Consider the following 16,603-nt stretch of genomic DNA (forward strand, 5'->3'; position numbering starts at 1 on the left):
TAGAACAATAATATTCCATAATATTCATATACCACAACTTATTCAGCCATCCTCCAACTGATGAACATTCTCTCAGTTTCCAGTTTCTGGCCACCACAAAGAGGGTGGTCACAAACATTTTTTGCACATGTGGGTGCATTTCCTGCCTTTAAGATCTTTTTGGGATATAGGCCTAGTAGAAACACTGCTGGATCAAAGGGTTTGTTTGATAACTTTTTGAGCATAGTTCCAAATTGCTCTCCAGAATGGCTGGATCCGTTTACAATTCTATCAACAATATATTAGTGTCCCAGTTTTCGCACATCCTCTCCAAGATTTGTTGTTATAAAATGATATTTTTAAGAGAAATGATAAAATACTTCTACCACAGTAAATTGCAAATAAATAAGCTAGTTAAATAGAAAAAGTTATACCATTAAATAGTATTTTGAAAACATTTTGCAATCTTAAAACACTATATAAATGCTACCAATTATTATACTTAGTTTTAAAATCATGTTTAAGAGTAAAAGCACATAATATAGTTATCATAAGTATCCTCCAGTGTTGAAGAGAAAAATATTAATAGTGTATTCTGCATAACATGCACAAATTCTGCTAGAAGTATTTTTTATGAATTAAAAATTATTCTGAAAGCAAGCATTTCTAGTTTAGAGAAGTATACAGACTGACATAACCTTCTGCACCCTCTTCCCTCCCCATATCTCTTTATCCCAAGAGGTCATGTTAAAATACAGTTCTCAGTTAACAATCAATAACAGACTTAAATCCAACAAGGACTGATCAAATCCTTCCGTGACTACTCTCTTCAAAAACTGAAAGGACTTCATCTCTAAGATTAATATCTAAATATTTCAGATTTTATGAAGTAATGAGACTTAGAAATCATCTTAACAGAAGACTTCTAATGTTCACCTTCAATTAGAAGTTTTCTTTATACAACAGATAATTGCTAAGTTTCCTTCTTTTTCTTAGTCTTAAATATTATCCTTCCCCAGAGGGAACTGGAAACAGACTAAAGATATGAATATGATAAAGGCATGAACACAGTTTCTTGGATACTTAAGAAAAATAAAGAAAAAATTCTTGCAATTGTACAAGGCAGAACATAAAAAATATTCACTTCAAAGTTCAAATAAATCACCCAGCAAAGGAGCTGAGAGTAGAGTGCATTTAAATGATTCTCAAAGAGAAAGTAAAGACTTAAAGGCAATGAAAAATATATTATAATTATAGTTCTAAACAAATGAAAGATTAAATGACTGTGAAAGACTCGAAAAAGCCCTTCCAAATATTTGCTCAACATTTAAAATAAAAATAATGTTAAAAATTATTTTAAGGTGAAGAATGAACTATCTCGTATGCTGAGAATAGCATAGTAACAGGGTAGCAGAGCTCATACATCTGAAGCACATTACAATGTCACATCTGGGACACGATGCTGTAACTAAGATTGTGCAGGCAGTTCCATTATCCGTATCCCACACTCCTCCCCAAATCACTAAACTAAGATATCAAACTTGGCATATAAAATTCTGTGCCTTAAAGAATTATTTAAGGAAGTTAAATAATAAAGCGAATGGAGTGCTATAGATTCAGTAGGAAGACAAGGGTTTGATTTAACATCTGAAATCAAAAATATTATGTAAACTTGGGTAATTATTTCACATCAGTTTGTTTCTTTATCTATAAATATTGATAAAATCTACCTCCCAGCATAACTCTGAGGATGAAATGCAATAAATAACATTTGCATTTATTGCAATATCTATACAAATACTAGCTATTATAGTCTTTATTGTTATTGTCACTATCACTGTCTTATGCATTTACAGACATAAAACACCGTAAAGATTCCTTATTACTTCTCAGATACAGAGAAGTTTAATTATAATAAAGTTTAATAATAAAAGACAAAGTACTGTCCCAAAAATGATATGTAATTGTTAGAATCCTTACTAGGTTCTAAGTCAGTACTTAACAATTCTCTAGCTCAGAGTTCACACCTTTAGTTCAAACTTTAAGGAGTTTACACTTTTAAAGGAGCTTGCTCATTGGTTCTGTAAGGAGTTCCCACAAGCCCATTCTTTGGGAGGATATACGGAGCCAGGATTCAGGAAGGAGAGGTCATTTGAGAGTCTACTGTGGTGCTGGCTGGGGACACTTGGACAAGAGCAGATTTACAAGAACTAAAGGAAAAGTCTGCTTTATGGAGATTCACAACTAGGATTGACTTCTGGGAAACCCACAATCTCACACACTCGGAGGCAGAGTCTGATTCATTCCCACATCTACCTTCGTGCTGGCTGGAGGCTTTGGATTCAGAGGGAGCTAGAGACTGAAGCTGGCTGGAGACATTCTGACAGAAAAAGATTCAAGACTTTTAAGGACACAATATAGGATCTGGACTTTAACTCCTGGCTGCATTTTGGGGATTACTGGTACTGGAACTAAAACTAAGGCTGCCTCCCCAGAAGCTCCCCAAGAAACCTGCCCCCAAGAGAACGATCTCGATTTAGAGACAACAGGACATTACATGTAATGATTTAAAGAAATGTAGGTTTACTTTCATAGCAAATTTACCTGCTTTCTATCACTGAATGAAAATTTGGTTGAGAACATGAAATACATTTCGGATTGAGAACAATAATCTTATTTTGTATCTCAAAGAAGAAACAGAATTATAAGCAAAATGAATTCAAACAAAATGGAAATAATTTTTTGTCTATTTAGCAATTTCAAAAAAATAATTCAAAAGTAAAACAATTGTTAAAGGAAAAAATTACATGTTAAAATTATAACACAAAAATTAGTGTTAAAATACATTTCATGGTTTAGTTTATAATTATGTCAAATAACTCTCCATATCCCACACCAAACTAAAACATTCAAATAAGAAGATCAGGGAATATCATGAAGTCAAAATATTGGGTCCTAATATTACATTTGCCATTAACTGTGTGATCTTAGCAGATATTTAGCTTTTCCATGGTTCAGTTTTTTCATCTGTAACAACTATAGGAATGGGACAGTAATAAAATACTATGTTTACTTTATGTCTAAAATTCCATACTCTTTCATGTGGATTAGGTGACAGAGAAACAAAAAGATGACTAAAACCTAGTATGTACCTAACAGATTTAAGACGAAACATCATTTTATGAGATACTTGTTCATTTTAGTTCTGAGGAAGAACACACTTGTAATTCTGTGTGGAACAGCTAGCATTTACATGGTATTTTAAAATTTGTAAAGCTCCTTATAACTATACCTTATGTACCTTATGTACCAACATGTTACAGAGAATTTAAAAAGCATTTTAAAAATCTCTAAACCCTGTAAATAAAATCAATATATTTCTTTTAGGATATGTAGGTGTTATAGTATATAGAGCACCAGTCTAGGAATCAGAAAAAAACAAGTGAAAATCCAGAGTCAGACATGTACTAGCTGTATAACCCCAAATAAGTCACTTTACCTGGTTCACCTAGGTTTTCTTATCAGTAAAATGAATGAGATAAGGAAATAGCAAGCCATCCCAGTATCTTTGCCAAGAAAGTATCAAGTAGGGTCATAAAGAGTATTGGACATCATTGAAAACTGACTGAATAACAACTACCAATGATACAAAGGAAGCAGTTGTATAGAAGAGGTAATATGGAGACATGTAAAGTTCAAGGCTAATACAATAATCCAGATTGGGGGTGATCAAGCCTCAGGTAAATTGATGGACATGTGAGTGATGAGAATGGGATCAAGGTGACAGAGATAATAGTGAATGAAAAAAGAAGATTTGAGAACTCAAAGAGAAACTAAAAAGGCTAGAAGGATAACTGTGACAGGAGTTTCCTCAGGACAAGTAGAAAATTCTGAAAGAGATACAGGCTAAAGATGTGTATGAGAATTATTTGAAACATGTTAGGATAAAGACATCAATAGCGCAACCAGGTAAAAATATTCAGCAGGAAGCTGGTTATGTGGTAATAAAGTTTAGAAGAGACATTAGATTTCAATATATTCCAGGATTTATTAAAGAACAATAATAGACCTCTTCCAGTAATTTGACTGGTCTTAGTAAAAAGACATATGAAACACAAATCCTCAAAGACTGGATTATTTGAGATCAAGTTTTCATAAAAAAGTACTAAATAAAAGTAAGGGAATACTTAACTTAAATCAAAAAATAAATTGTAGCAGGCACCTTCATTCAGCCCAGAATGGAGCACAAAGACTACCAGGTGCAACCTATAAGATGAGAAAAGGAGTCTAGCAAGTAAAAAACTTAGAAGCTAACTGGAGCTAGACTGGCATCTCCAGAGACACCTAAATGAAGCCATTAGAATGGTTTACATAGGAGAGAATGATGTAAAGCACTTTACACAAAGTGTTCCAAATGGGAATCTTTATAAAGCAAGAGTAATTAAAGTACTTTTAGCATGGACACAAGGCAGCATTTTGACTGAAAGATTTGGGGTGGACCAGAAGTCCATAGCAATTTCACGTAAGGGCCCTGAAAATATAATGCTTTGAAATTATAATATAGGGAAACCTGAAATCTGATAGAATTTCGAGCACAGACATACATATTAGTAAAGGTAGAAATTAGTGGCAGAAGCCCAGGAAATTAATATCAGGACCAAAAAGCATCTGATCTTATAGAGGAATAGGAGAGAAGTAAAGAGCCTGATTTTTTTTTGGGGGGGGGGGGGAATGGTTCAAATCAGTAGCTTAGACTAAAAAGATAAGCAAAGAAAAGAGGATACTGAACACTGTATAAAGAAATATAAGAGGGTAAGAAATAACTAAGAGACCCACAAAAGAAGAGAATAATTAACTCTATGATTACCACAAGCAAGGCCCCACTGGATAAAAATGGCTTTCCCACAAGGACTGCAAGAGTACTTGGAAGAAATTAAGCCAAAAATAAGAGAATTGTAAATGAAATGAAAGTTTAAGAAAAAAGTAGGAGGGGAATAAATAGAATAAAATGTGGAAAATTTTAGCCAAGCAGGAACTTCCTGAAAATTAGATGGTAACAAAAATAACATAATGGCCCCAGTAGGTTTCTTCCATTTACACTGTATATATCTCATATGTGCAGAGTTATTTGAATATTATATTCATGTTTAGATTGTGAGGTCCTCATAGAGTCAAGATGGTGAAGGAATAAATTCAAATGCAGAAAGGCAGAAATAGTAAATGCATCCTTTTCAGATCATGATGCAATGAAAGTTACATTCAATAAAAAGCCAGGGGAAAATAGACCATCAAAAAGTAATTGGAAACTAAATAATCTTATCCTAAATAATGACTAGTGAAACAGAAAATCATAGACACAATAATTTCATCCAAGAGAATGACAATAATGAGACATCATATCAAAATGTGTGGGATGCAGCCAAAGCAGGGATAATGGAAAATTTTATATCTCTAAAGGCCTACTTTTTAAAAGAAAATCAACGAATTAGGCTTGCAACTAAAAAAGTTAGAAAAAGAGCAAATTAAAAAACCCCAAACACTAAACTTGAAATTCTAAAAATAAAAGGAGAGATTAATAAAATTGAAAGTAAACAAAAACAAAACCAAAAAAAAACCAAAAACAAACAAACAAACAAAAAAAAACTATTGAATTAACAAATAAAACTGAGTACCCTTGGTAAATTTGATTAGAAAAAGAAAACAGGAAAATCAAATTGTTAGTTTTAAAAATGAAAAGGAAGAACTTGCCACTAATGAAAGAAGAAATTAGAGCAATAATTAGGAGTTACTTTGCCCAACTTTATGCCAATAAATTTGATAACTTAAATGAAATGGATGAGTACCTTTAAAAATATAGGTTGCCCAGATTAACAGAGGAAGAAGAAAATGGTTAAATAGTCCCATTTTAGAAAAAGAAATAGAACAAGCTATTAATCAACTCCTAAGAAAAAAATCCCCAGGACCAGATGGATTTATGTGTGAATTCTACCAAACATTTAAAGAATAATTAACTCTAATACTATATAAAAATAGGGATTGAAGGAGTCCGACCAAATTCCTTTTTTTTTTTTTTTTTTTCATGACACAAACATGATATTGATACCTAAACCAGGTAGGATGAAAACAGAGAAAGAAAATTATAGATCTCCCTAATAAACATCGATGCAAAAATCTTAAATAAAATATTAGCAAAAAGATTTACAGAAAATCATTCCCAGGATAATACACCATGACCAAGTAGGATTTATTCTAGGAATTTAGGGCTGATTCAAAATTAGGAAAACTATTAACATAACTGACTATATCAATAACCAAATTAACAAAAAACATATAATCATCTCAATAGATGCAGAAAAAGCATTTGATAAAAACACTAGAGAGTACAAGAATAAATGGACTTTTCCTTAAAATAGTCAGTGGCATCTATTTAAAACTATCAGTAAGCATCATATGTAAAGGTTATAGACTGGAACCATTCCCAATAAAATCAAGGAGTGAAACAAGGGCGTCCACTATCACCATTACTATTTAATATTATATTAGAAATGCTAGCTTTGGCAATAAGAGATGAAAAAGAGATTAAAGTAGGTAATGAGGAAACCAAATTATCACTCTTTGCAGATGATATGATGGTATACTTAGAGAACCCCAGAGATTCTACTAAAAATCTATTAGAAATAATTCACAACTTTAGCAAAGTTGCAGGATACAAAATAAATCCACATAAACCATCAGCATTTTTATACATCACTAACAAAATCCAACAGCAAGAGATACAAAGAGAAATTTCATTTAAAATAACTCAATAGCATAAAATATTTGGGAATCTTATCAGCCAAGGGAAATTCAGGAACTATAGTAACAAAACTATAAAACACTTTCCACACAAATAAAGTCAGATCTAAACAACTGGAAAAATATTAAGTGCTCCTGAATAGGTCAAATGAATATAATAAAGATGACAATACTCTTTAAACTAATGTATTTATTTAGTACTATACCAATCAGACTCCCAAGGGGGAAAAAAAAAAAATTCATCTAGAAGAACAAAAGGTCAACATTTCAAGGGAACTAATGAAAAAAAAAAAAAAAAAATCAAAGGAAGGTAGCCTAGCTGTATCTGATCTAAAACTATATCATAAAGCAGCAGTCACCAAAAGCATTTGGTATTAGCTAAGAAACAGACTAAGTGATCAGTGGAATAGGTTAGATTCACAGGACAAAATAGTCAGTAACTATAGCAATCTACTGTTTGACAAACCCAAAGACTCCAGCTTTTGGGATAGGAAATCATTATTTGACAAAAACTGCTGGGAAAACTGGAAATTAGTATGGCAGAAACTAGGCACTGACCCACACTTAACACTGTACACCAAGATCAGATCAAAATGGGTTCATGATCTAGGCATAAAGAATGAGATTATAAGTAAATTAGAAGAACATAAGCTAGGCTACCTCTCAGAGGAGGTAGGAGGAGGAAGGAATCTGTGACCAAAGAACAACTAGAAATCACAAAATAGAATATTTTGATTATATCAAGTTAAAAAGCTTTTGTGCAAACAAAACTAATGAAGACAAGATTAGAAGGGAAGCCATAAATTGGGAAAACATTTTTACAGTTAATGGTTCTGATAAAGGCCTCATTTCCAACATATATAAAGAATTGACTCTAATTTATAAGAAATCAAGTCATTCCCCAATTGATAAATGATCAAAGGATATGAACAGATGATTTTCAGGTGAAGAAATAGAAACTATTTCTACTCATGAAAAGGTGTTCCAAATCATTACTGATCAAAAAAATTCAAATTAAGACAACTGGAGATACCATTATACACCTCTCAGATTGGCTAAGATGAAAGGAAAAGATAATGACGAATGTTGGAGGGGATGTGGGAAAACTGGGACACTGATGCATTACTGGTGGAGTTGTGAACGGATCCAACCATTCTGGGGAGCAATTTGGAACTCTGCTCAAAAAGTTATCAAACTGTGCATGCCATTTGATCCAGGTGTTACTACTAGGCTTATATCCCAAAGAGATTTTAAAGAAGGGAAAGGGTTAGTGTGCAAAAATGTTTGTGGCAGCCCTTTTCATAGTGGTTAGAAACTAGAAATTGAATGGATGTCCATCAATTGGAGAATGGCTAAGTAAATCATGGTATATGAACGTTATGGAATATTATTGTTCTGTAAGAAATGACCAGCAGGATGAATACAGAGAGGTTTGGAGAGATTTACATGAACTGATGCTGAGTGAAATGAGCAGAACCAGAAGGTCATTATACACTTCAACAACAATACTACATGAGAATCAATTCTGATGGAAGTGGTTCCCTTCAACAATGAGAAGAGCCAAATCAATTCCATTTGATCAGTGATGAACAGAAGCAGCTACACTCAGCGAAAGAACACTGGGAAATGAGTGTGGACCACAACATAGCATCTGCACTCTTTCTGTTGTTGTTTGCTTGAATTTTTGTTTTTCTTCCCATGTTATTTTTACCTTCTTTCTAAATCCAATTTTATTTGTACAACAAGATAACTGTATAAATATGTACACATATATTGTATTTAACATATTTTAACATGTTTAACATGTATGGGACTGCCTGACATTTAGGGGAGGGGGTGGAGGAAGGAGGAGAAAAGTTGGAACAGAAGTGTTTGCAAGGGTCACTGTTGAAAAATTACCCATGCAAATGTTTTGTCAATTAAAAGTTATAATAATAATAATAATAATAATGAAAAGGGGAAAAAAATTGTGGAGGAAGAGGAAGAAAAACAGATGAATTTGCCCCACAAACTTCCTTCAGGAAGATCTAGAAAATATACCAAACCCAACTGGACAGGGAAATTCAGGAAAAGCTAATAGTAAACAATTTTTCTTATAAGGTTGACCAAGGGAGACAGAGAAGTCTGTAGAAAATGGGGAAGGGATTTGGACAGAAATAGCTGTATGAATGATTCCAAATCAAGGAGAGGTAATGCCTAAGGGCAAGATTTAGTACCAAGGACATAAAGTACCAAGGACATAAAGGGGTATTACAATTTTGTCCAGGCTGTGAAAATGGGCTTTTCTGAAGCTTCTGTTACCCACTACCTATTTATAGGTCACAGATATAAAGCACAGACTGATACTCAGGGGTGGCATTCTAGAGTAAAGTGCAGTAGCAGTAGTTATGTGGGCTGAGGCCTTAGTTCCATTTCCTAGTCCAATCTGAGACCTGCAGACTAATAACCATGGAATGAACCCCAGGTCAAAGAGGAAGTGGAGTTCTATTACTTTGAAGTAGCAGAGCTTTCCAGATGGCTGATTTTGGCTGAAAAAAGAAATCTACCATTAATCACTGGTATCTTGCAAATCTCAGAGCAGAGAGCAGAGAGCAAAGATCAGAGCAGGTCCTCTGAAAATTTGCAGGTCCTCAGGCTGAACTATCCCTGAAATCTTGGAATAATATAACAATATCATCTAGAGTAGTTAGGAGGCATGGTGGATAGAGCACAGAGCCTGAAACTAGGATGAATCATCTTCCTGTTAAAATCTGACCTCAGACATTTATTAGCTCTGTTCAAGTCACTTAACTTTTTTACCTCAGGTTTTTCACCTGTAAAATAAGCTGGAAAGGGAACTGGCAAAGCACTCCACTCTCTTAACCAAGAAAACCTCAAATTAGATTACAAACAAGCAGCCAGAGAATTCACCCAAGCCTTTCCTTCAGAAGTGACCAAGTCCAAAGTCAGAAACTAGGCTAAGAAAATGGAAAAAAAAAAAAAAAAAAAAGAAAAAAAAATCCTACCTAAAAAAACTATTATAGGTATAGGGATACTGAACACACAGGAGAAAAGAAAAGAATGAATGCAAAACATCTACAAGCAATGCATCAAAGGTAAACACATTTTGCACAAAATTTCAAATAAAATTTCTAGAAGAGATGAAACAAAAGAATTTTTTAAAATGGATACAAATACTTTTTATAAATGAAATGATAACACTAGAGGAAAAAATTTGGAAAACAAATAAGAGTTATGGGAAAAAAGAACTGGAAAAGGAATTAACCGCTTATTAATTAAAAAGATATACAAAATTTTGTCCAAGGAACAAACTCCCAGAAAATTTGAATGAATTAAATAGAAGTTATTGACTCTTACCAGGCAAAAACAAAAATAAAACAAAGCCGAAAGACTGAAGGAGTGGGGGGAAGCATAAAAAATTTCAAAGCACACAACCCTATAAAACTGATTAAGGAAAAATAATTTAAAGGTCACGACTACTTGAAAGTCATCAAAATAAAAATAAAGAGTTTAGACATCATATTTCAGAAATCTAAAAGAAAACTGCCTAGATGTCTTAGAAAAAGAAGGCAATGTGTAAACAAATTAAAAAATCCATTAGTCACATTAACAAAAGAAACCCTAAATTAAATACAATGTAGTACAGCATATAAATGGAGCTCAGGTTTTATGAAGAAGAATAAAGCTGGAAACAGCCTAGAAGAGAAACAAGCTAACTCTAACTCATGTTTTGTCTATTAAACATTGAAATAATTGATTCAGTGAAAAAATAAGTTGTTTGACATCATATGATTCAGTGGACCATGAAAAGAAATGTGATAAATGGGTTCATCTAAGTTGTAGTCCACTGACATCTTTAGAAACCTTCATTAATCTTTAATGGTATTACCCATTTTATACAGTGATAAAACAATGGTTTAATGGTTTACGATGGTTCTAAAAAGGTTACAAGATCCATAATCTTGGTAATGTAAAATTGTTTCTGCCAACTTAAAACAATTTTTTTTTAAATTTTTCTTTTTTTGTTGTTGTTGAAGTAATAATTGGGGTTAAGTGACTTGCCCAGGGTCACACAGCTAGGAAGTGTTAAGTGTCTGAGACTAGATTTGAACTCAAGTCCTCCTAACTTCAGGACTGGTACTCTATCCACTGTGCTATCTATCTATGTTCTTAAAAAAAAAAAAAAAAAAAAAAAAAAAAAAAGACAAAAACAAAAACAAAAAAAAGCTGTGTGGAATGAAATTATGATAAAGTGAAGAACTTGCAGGAATGTTTAAATTGTTTTTCTGTATTTTTTAAATTATTTCTGTTTCTCTGTGACCTACATAAGTATAGTGTGTGCTAGTCAATATTTACTTAAACTTTAGATACATTTACTCATTCAAAGATGATGACATTTATCCTTGTTCAATATTATCAATATTTAGATTATTAAATGCTATCAGCTCAGTAATCTGAAGTTTGAAGGTCTAATGGATGATTACTCTCAGAACAAGGGAAACTGAAAATGTTCTGTTCTAATTTACTTTTGGTATCTATTTCTTAATGTTCCCCAACCTATGATGTAATTCTTTGTAACAGAAACCTCTCATTTCAATCTCTCCAAAGAGCAACAGATGCCTCCCCCTTCCCCTTCTCAATGCTCTCTTTCTTGTGATGAAATCTCTTATATAAGAGCTATGTATCTTTACTACTTCTTTAGCCTTCCTACAGCTAGCTTTCTCTTTCTTATCTCACAATGGGATGGCTCATCCTCTGGAGATTTTCAATAAACAACTTTTCTGCCTTCTACTGAGTGATCTCTGAGTAGTCATTTTGGGTAAAGGTCTTCTACATCCCTCACAGATGGGGGCTCGTCCAGGATTGGGATCCCCCAAATAGGGACAGACACCAATGGAGTAGTTTCTCCATGTTCTCTGGCTCTGGGTGAGCAGCCTCCCTCCCCTCTTAGACAACGACCTGAGGCAGGGATACTCAGTGGAACGCAGAATTGAAAGTTGAAGGAAGTAGAGTCCTGATGGCTGGTGGCAGTCTGAAAAGAAACATGTGCTTCTGAGGTAAAGCTCTTGGGAAGTCTGGGGGCCTATTGGCTGGGTCGAGAGAGACCCTGAGGGATTAGCCCTACTAAATTTGTTTTTGGTGTGGACTGCTGTGGACCCAAACCGATAAAGGACTTTTCCTAAGGAAGCTCTCGGGTGGCTGCGGGGGCGTGAGGATAACGAAGGGATCTCTGCTGACACCTGGACAGGGTCTAGGGTGGTATAGAAGCAGTCCAACAATTTGCATCAGGACATTAGCTAGGGAATTCAAGACTGAGATGAACTTCCCAGATATAAAAAAGGAAAGGAAACTGGGAGTGTTAGGTTCTTACTAAGTGCTAATGAGATAATGAGATATTAGGTTCTTACTAAGTGCTAAGTCGGTACTTGACAATTCTCTAGTTCTGGTCTTTACTAGGAGTTCAACCCCTTTGAATTCCTGGGGAAGAGCTTGCATGCTTAGGAGGAGCAAATTCATTGGTTGAAGTAATTTTTCCCAGAAGCCCTTGCATTATCCCATGCCCATTCTCTGGGAGGATAAATGAGGGAGGCACTGTAAAGATGGAGAGTCTCTGCCCTAGACTAGACTTGAGGGGTCTCTCTGGAGGAAGTCACTTCTCTGGACAAGAGTTTTAACGGCAACTGTCTGGAGACAAGGGCTCTCTACAGGAAGAAGAATCTGTCTGAGAGATTTGGCTATATCAAACTTAAAACTATGTAAAAGGTGAAAACAGAGCTCTGCGTTTGTCTGTGTATGTATATTTGTCTGCTTTGCATTTTGTTCTATGTTAAAAGCTCATAAGAGAGAATAATTCAGTGTCTCTGTTACAGGCTTAGAAAAATATCAGGCTGAATTGGAATTCATTCAGAGTGGTAATTCTTTCAGAGTGTCTCAGAATGTATTGGTAATTTGGGAAATAGTTTTGGGCTTCTCAAGAAAAGAAAATCTTTTTTTCTTTCTCTCCCTCTGCCTCTGGCAGTGGCTTTGCAGAACGGGGTAGAGATGGGGGAAAAAGTGAAAACATAGATTGAAAGTTTGGAAAGTTTTGAGAAAATAGAAGAACAGTGGCTATCACTCCTGTAAACAAGGAGCTGTTATCAAAACTCAGCCAAAAAACAAAACATTCTCAAGGTAATGCAAGAATTGGTGCTTAACTTTTTCTAAGTTTAAATTGGTACGTGTGTTAAGATTGGAAACAAGAAATTATAGATATTTGAAGAGAGGAATAAAAATAGAGTAAGAGAGCTGAATAGCTAAACATAGGGGCTCTCTGAACTGTTGGACCTGTGGGAAAAATAGGCATATTTCAAATATGGGAAAAAAAATGTGCCAGGAGAAGAAAGAAAAATCATTATTAGCAAATTTGCTTTCACGGTATTAAAGAACAGAAAGTTTAAGAAGGCTAAACTGGGTAATTGTTTGTCTGCAACATTTAATTAAGAGTTTTGGGAACTTACTATATTTTAAAGAGGTACTATAATTTTGAAATTCGGGAGAATAATTTTACTGTTGCCTTGCACATGTTATATTTATTAAGAGAATAAAATCTTAAGAATTGTTTGAATATTGTGGCCTTTACAACTGAAGAGAAAAACTTTTTTTTTTTTTTTTGCCTTATTGTTTGGTTGAACTTCAAATTAAAATATAGGTTATTAAACAAAATGCCAGTAGCTTACCAGGGCGGGGGGGGGGAGGAGGAAGGGAGAGGGAGAGTTGTGTTTGTATCTCCCTACTTAAATCATATGTTGATTTCTAGAGATATTGGATAATTTGTAAACTATATCATAAGTTTTATGAAATTTGATTCAAAATTAATTGTGACCCTCAAGTTTAATGTTTAAAAACAAAAGAGAGATTAATTTACAAAAGATATTAATTGAAATGGAGCATCTAGTCAGAATCAATTATGTTGGTGAAAGTTTGAGCAAGTAGGCATTGGGAGGAAAGAGACAGAGATGGGACAGGAAAATGAAGGTGATTTAAGAAGGATTGATTAATGGGAGCAAATGATTTCAAGAAGAAATTAGGGGGAAAACGAAGGAATTGGTTGGAAAGGGTAGTCACAGAGAGATGTTTTTGCAGGGGGAGAGCAGCAGAGCAGCAATGGAAAGCTGCAGCCGCTTTTGGCTGAAGAAAACAAACTGATTTAAAGGAACAGGCTGCTCTTATAAGATGTTAATTGATTGAATATTTGTTCTTTAGATACATAATGGTTATGAATATCAAAGAATATAATCAGAAATGTGTTATATAGTTAGAAGAGTTATTTCAAAAAGTTTAATTGATGTTTTCAAGAACTTTTCAGATTATTTTATGTGAAAATAGGAAGTTTTAATTAACTATATTGATGCTAATTATCTGAAAGGGACTCTAAGAATAATAGTTTTTGCCTTCTTCCTTTTGAAAATGTTTTTGTTGTGAACCATATGTAGTTTGGGATTTTTCTGTGTATTGGGTATTTTAAAAGCAAAATGATTGGTATAATATTCAACTTATGCAAGATTCAACATCTACTTGGGTATGTAAGAATTGTGTGAACATTCTGGGATAAATTTCTTATTGTTAAAAATCTTACAATATGTAGTTGATCTTCTTATGGCAGGGAGGAAAAAAAGTGACCTTGTCCAAGTCACTATAAATTTGTTAAATTATTTAGAAGCACAAGGACTGAGAATTTCTTAAGACAAATTGCAATTTGTAAAATGTGAGGTAAAATATTTAAGTCTTTGTATAAGTGAAGGGAAAAAGACATTAGATCCTGTAAATTACTTGAGGGAAAGAATGGAAACAGTAAAGGTAAGGGATTGGCACACAGGGCATTGGTCACTAAAATTTTCACTAACCTTATGTTACCTAAGAATGTTGCAGTGGTTCATGTGCAGAGGTACCAAAGAGAAGATTCATTTGAGACAAAGGGAAACTGCTTTGCAGATGAGGAGGTGAAACAGGCTGGAGAAGAGGAATCTGTAATTATGGAGGAAATGATGGTGCTAATTCTAGCAATTATGTTTCAAATGCCTCTACTTTCCCTTATCCCAGAAGAGAAGTAGGAAATCCAAAGCCTTGACACTCAGGAGGATAAAGAGGGGCACTGGTTCCTCCCTGACGGCAGAGAGGTACTGACCACAGCAGGTATGAGACATGTACTACAACATTTACATCAGGCAGTCTGTGTGATGTGGTGCTGACTAAGTTTGTGGCATTGGCTTGTATATAATAGCAGGCAAGTGGTCAGCGGGTGCCCTGTTTGTCAGAGGATGAATAGGGAAGCCCAATGACAAGTCCAAAAAGAAGGAAGGCCCCCTGGTATGAGGACTTTCCAAAGCATACAGGTGGACTTTACCTAGCTGCTATCAGTGGGTCGTCTCAAATACCTATAGACCATCTGACCTTATAGGTGGAGGCCTTTCCCCTTGCCTGGGCAACTGCCTCAACAGACATAAAAATACTCCTTGAGGTATGGGTTGGTGGAGCAGGTAGATTTGGACCAAGGCACCCGTGTTACAGCTAAGATCTTCCTATCTGTGGCCCAAGCTCTAGAAATATCATGGGATTACATACCCACGGTATCCACCCTCATCAGGTAAAGTGGAAAGGATGGATAAGGAAATTAAAGAGCAACTGACTAAATTGGCTGAGACACATTTGCCCTGGATCAATTGCCTTCCCCTTGCCTTATTAAGAATTAGAGCAAAACCCCAAAGAGATGTGGGATTATCACCTTATAAATTATTGTATGGTCACCCTTATCCAAAAGGGATTCAAAATTCCTCCTTGGATCCAATATTTGAAACCAAGGATTTGTTTTTAAGGAAATATATTATTACTGTAACATCTGAAAACTTTACAAGTAAAAGGGCTTATTGCTCGGACTCCTCCCTTAGCATTCACAGTGTGTAAGTTCTAGCTTGGAGATTGGGTCCTGGTTCAGACATGGAAGGAGGACAAGCTGACCCTGAGCTAGAAAGGACCATTCCAGATCCTCCTAACATCAGACACAGCAGTCCGTACCAAAGAGAGAGGATGGACTCTTCATACCAGAATTAAAAGACCACTCCAAGGATGTGGACCTCGAAGCTGAATCCAGAGGACCAGTTAAAGCAAACATTAAAAAGGAACTGTGCATGTAAAATCTTGATTGGCGTTTTTATTTGCGACTTTTTCTGATAGTGCTAGATATCATTTTCTGTTGGACAATGTTACTTCAACTCAGAAATTTGACCTATTATTCAGTAGAATGGGGACAAAACAAGAAACACACAGAAGAGGATTGTGCCTTATATCCCTATGTATAATACTGCCCCTTGCTGACACAATCCCTAATGTTTTACTGAGGGAAGGCAATAGCTTCCAGACCTTGATTCAGATTATTGCTGATACATTTTATCTCAGAAATTGCTGGATATGTGTGAGTGTGTGTGTGTGGGGGGAAGCTGAACAACTCAGACGATGGCCCTAGATACCTGTCCCTTTGGCTCCAGGTTGGATCTTGACTGATATATCAATTGTACATAATGGTACTGGATTTTGGTAAGATCAAGAGGGACACCAGTGGAAACTAACTAATGCTGTCCCCGGAGGACATTGTTTAAATTAAACAGGCACAGGGCCATGGATGGGAGAAAGTAAATGTGAAATGAGCTTGTGAAAATATCACAAAGTTGAGTAGTTACAGGAGTTCTCCAGTTAAAAACAATTGCTTTCCTATTCCTTTTTAAGAATATAAAATAATTCTGTCACAGACATTATGACAAATTTATTAATGTGAGAATAATTTGAATCAATAGTA

At 34.8% G+C, this 16,603-nt stretch overlaps 1 protein-coding gene and 1 long non-coding RNA gene across 11 annotated transcripts in view; one reads left to right on the plus strand and one right to left on the minus strand.

Moving 5' to 3' along the window:
• VPS13B (vacuolar protein sorting 13 homolog B) overlaps positions 1-16,603 on the minus strand; it is a 973,300-nt gene that overhangs the window by 638,271 nt on the left and 318,426 nt on the right. The window lies entirely within an intron of this gene.
• LOC141543322 (uncharacterized) lies at positions 11,444-16,164 on the plus strand. 2 transcript variants are annotated; one of them, XR_012482411.1, is made up of 3 exons: positions 11,444-11,831; positions 14,854-14,946; positions 15,699-16,164. It is a non-coding gene; the product is annotated as an uncharacterized LOC141543322 (long non-coding RNA). The 2 variants fall into 2 exon arrangements; XR_012482406.1 differs by lacking the exon at positions 11,444-11,831 and adding an exon at positions 12,044-12,537.

Source organism: Sminthopsis crassicaudata, chromosome 1, assembly GCF_048593235.1.
Source record: "Sminthopsis crassicaudata isolate SCR6 chromosome 1, ASM4859323v1, whole genome shotgun sequence".
NCBI classification, from domain to species: Eukaryota; Metazoa; Chordata; class Mammalia; order Dasyuromorphia; family Dasyuridae; genus Sminthopsis; species Sminthopsis crassicaudata.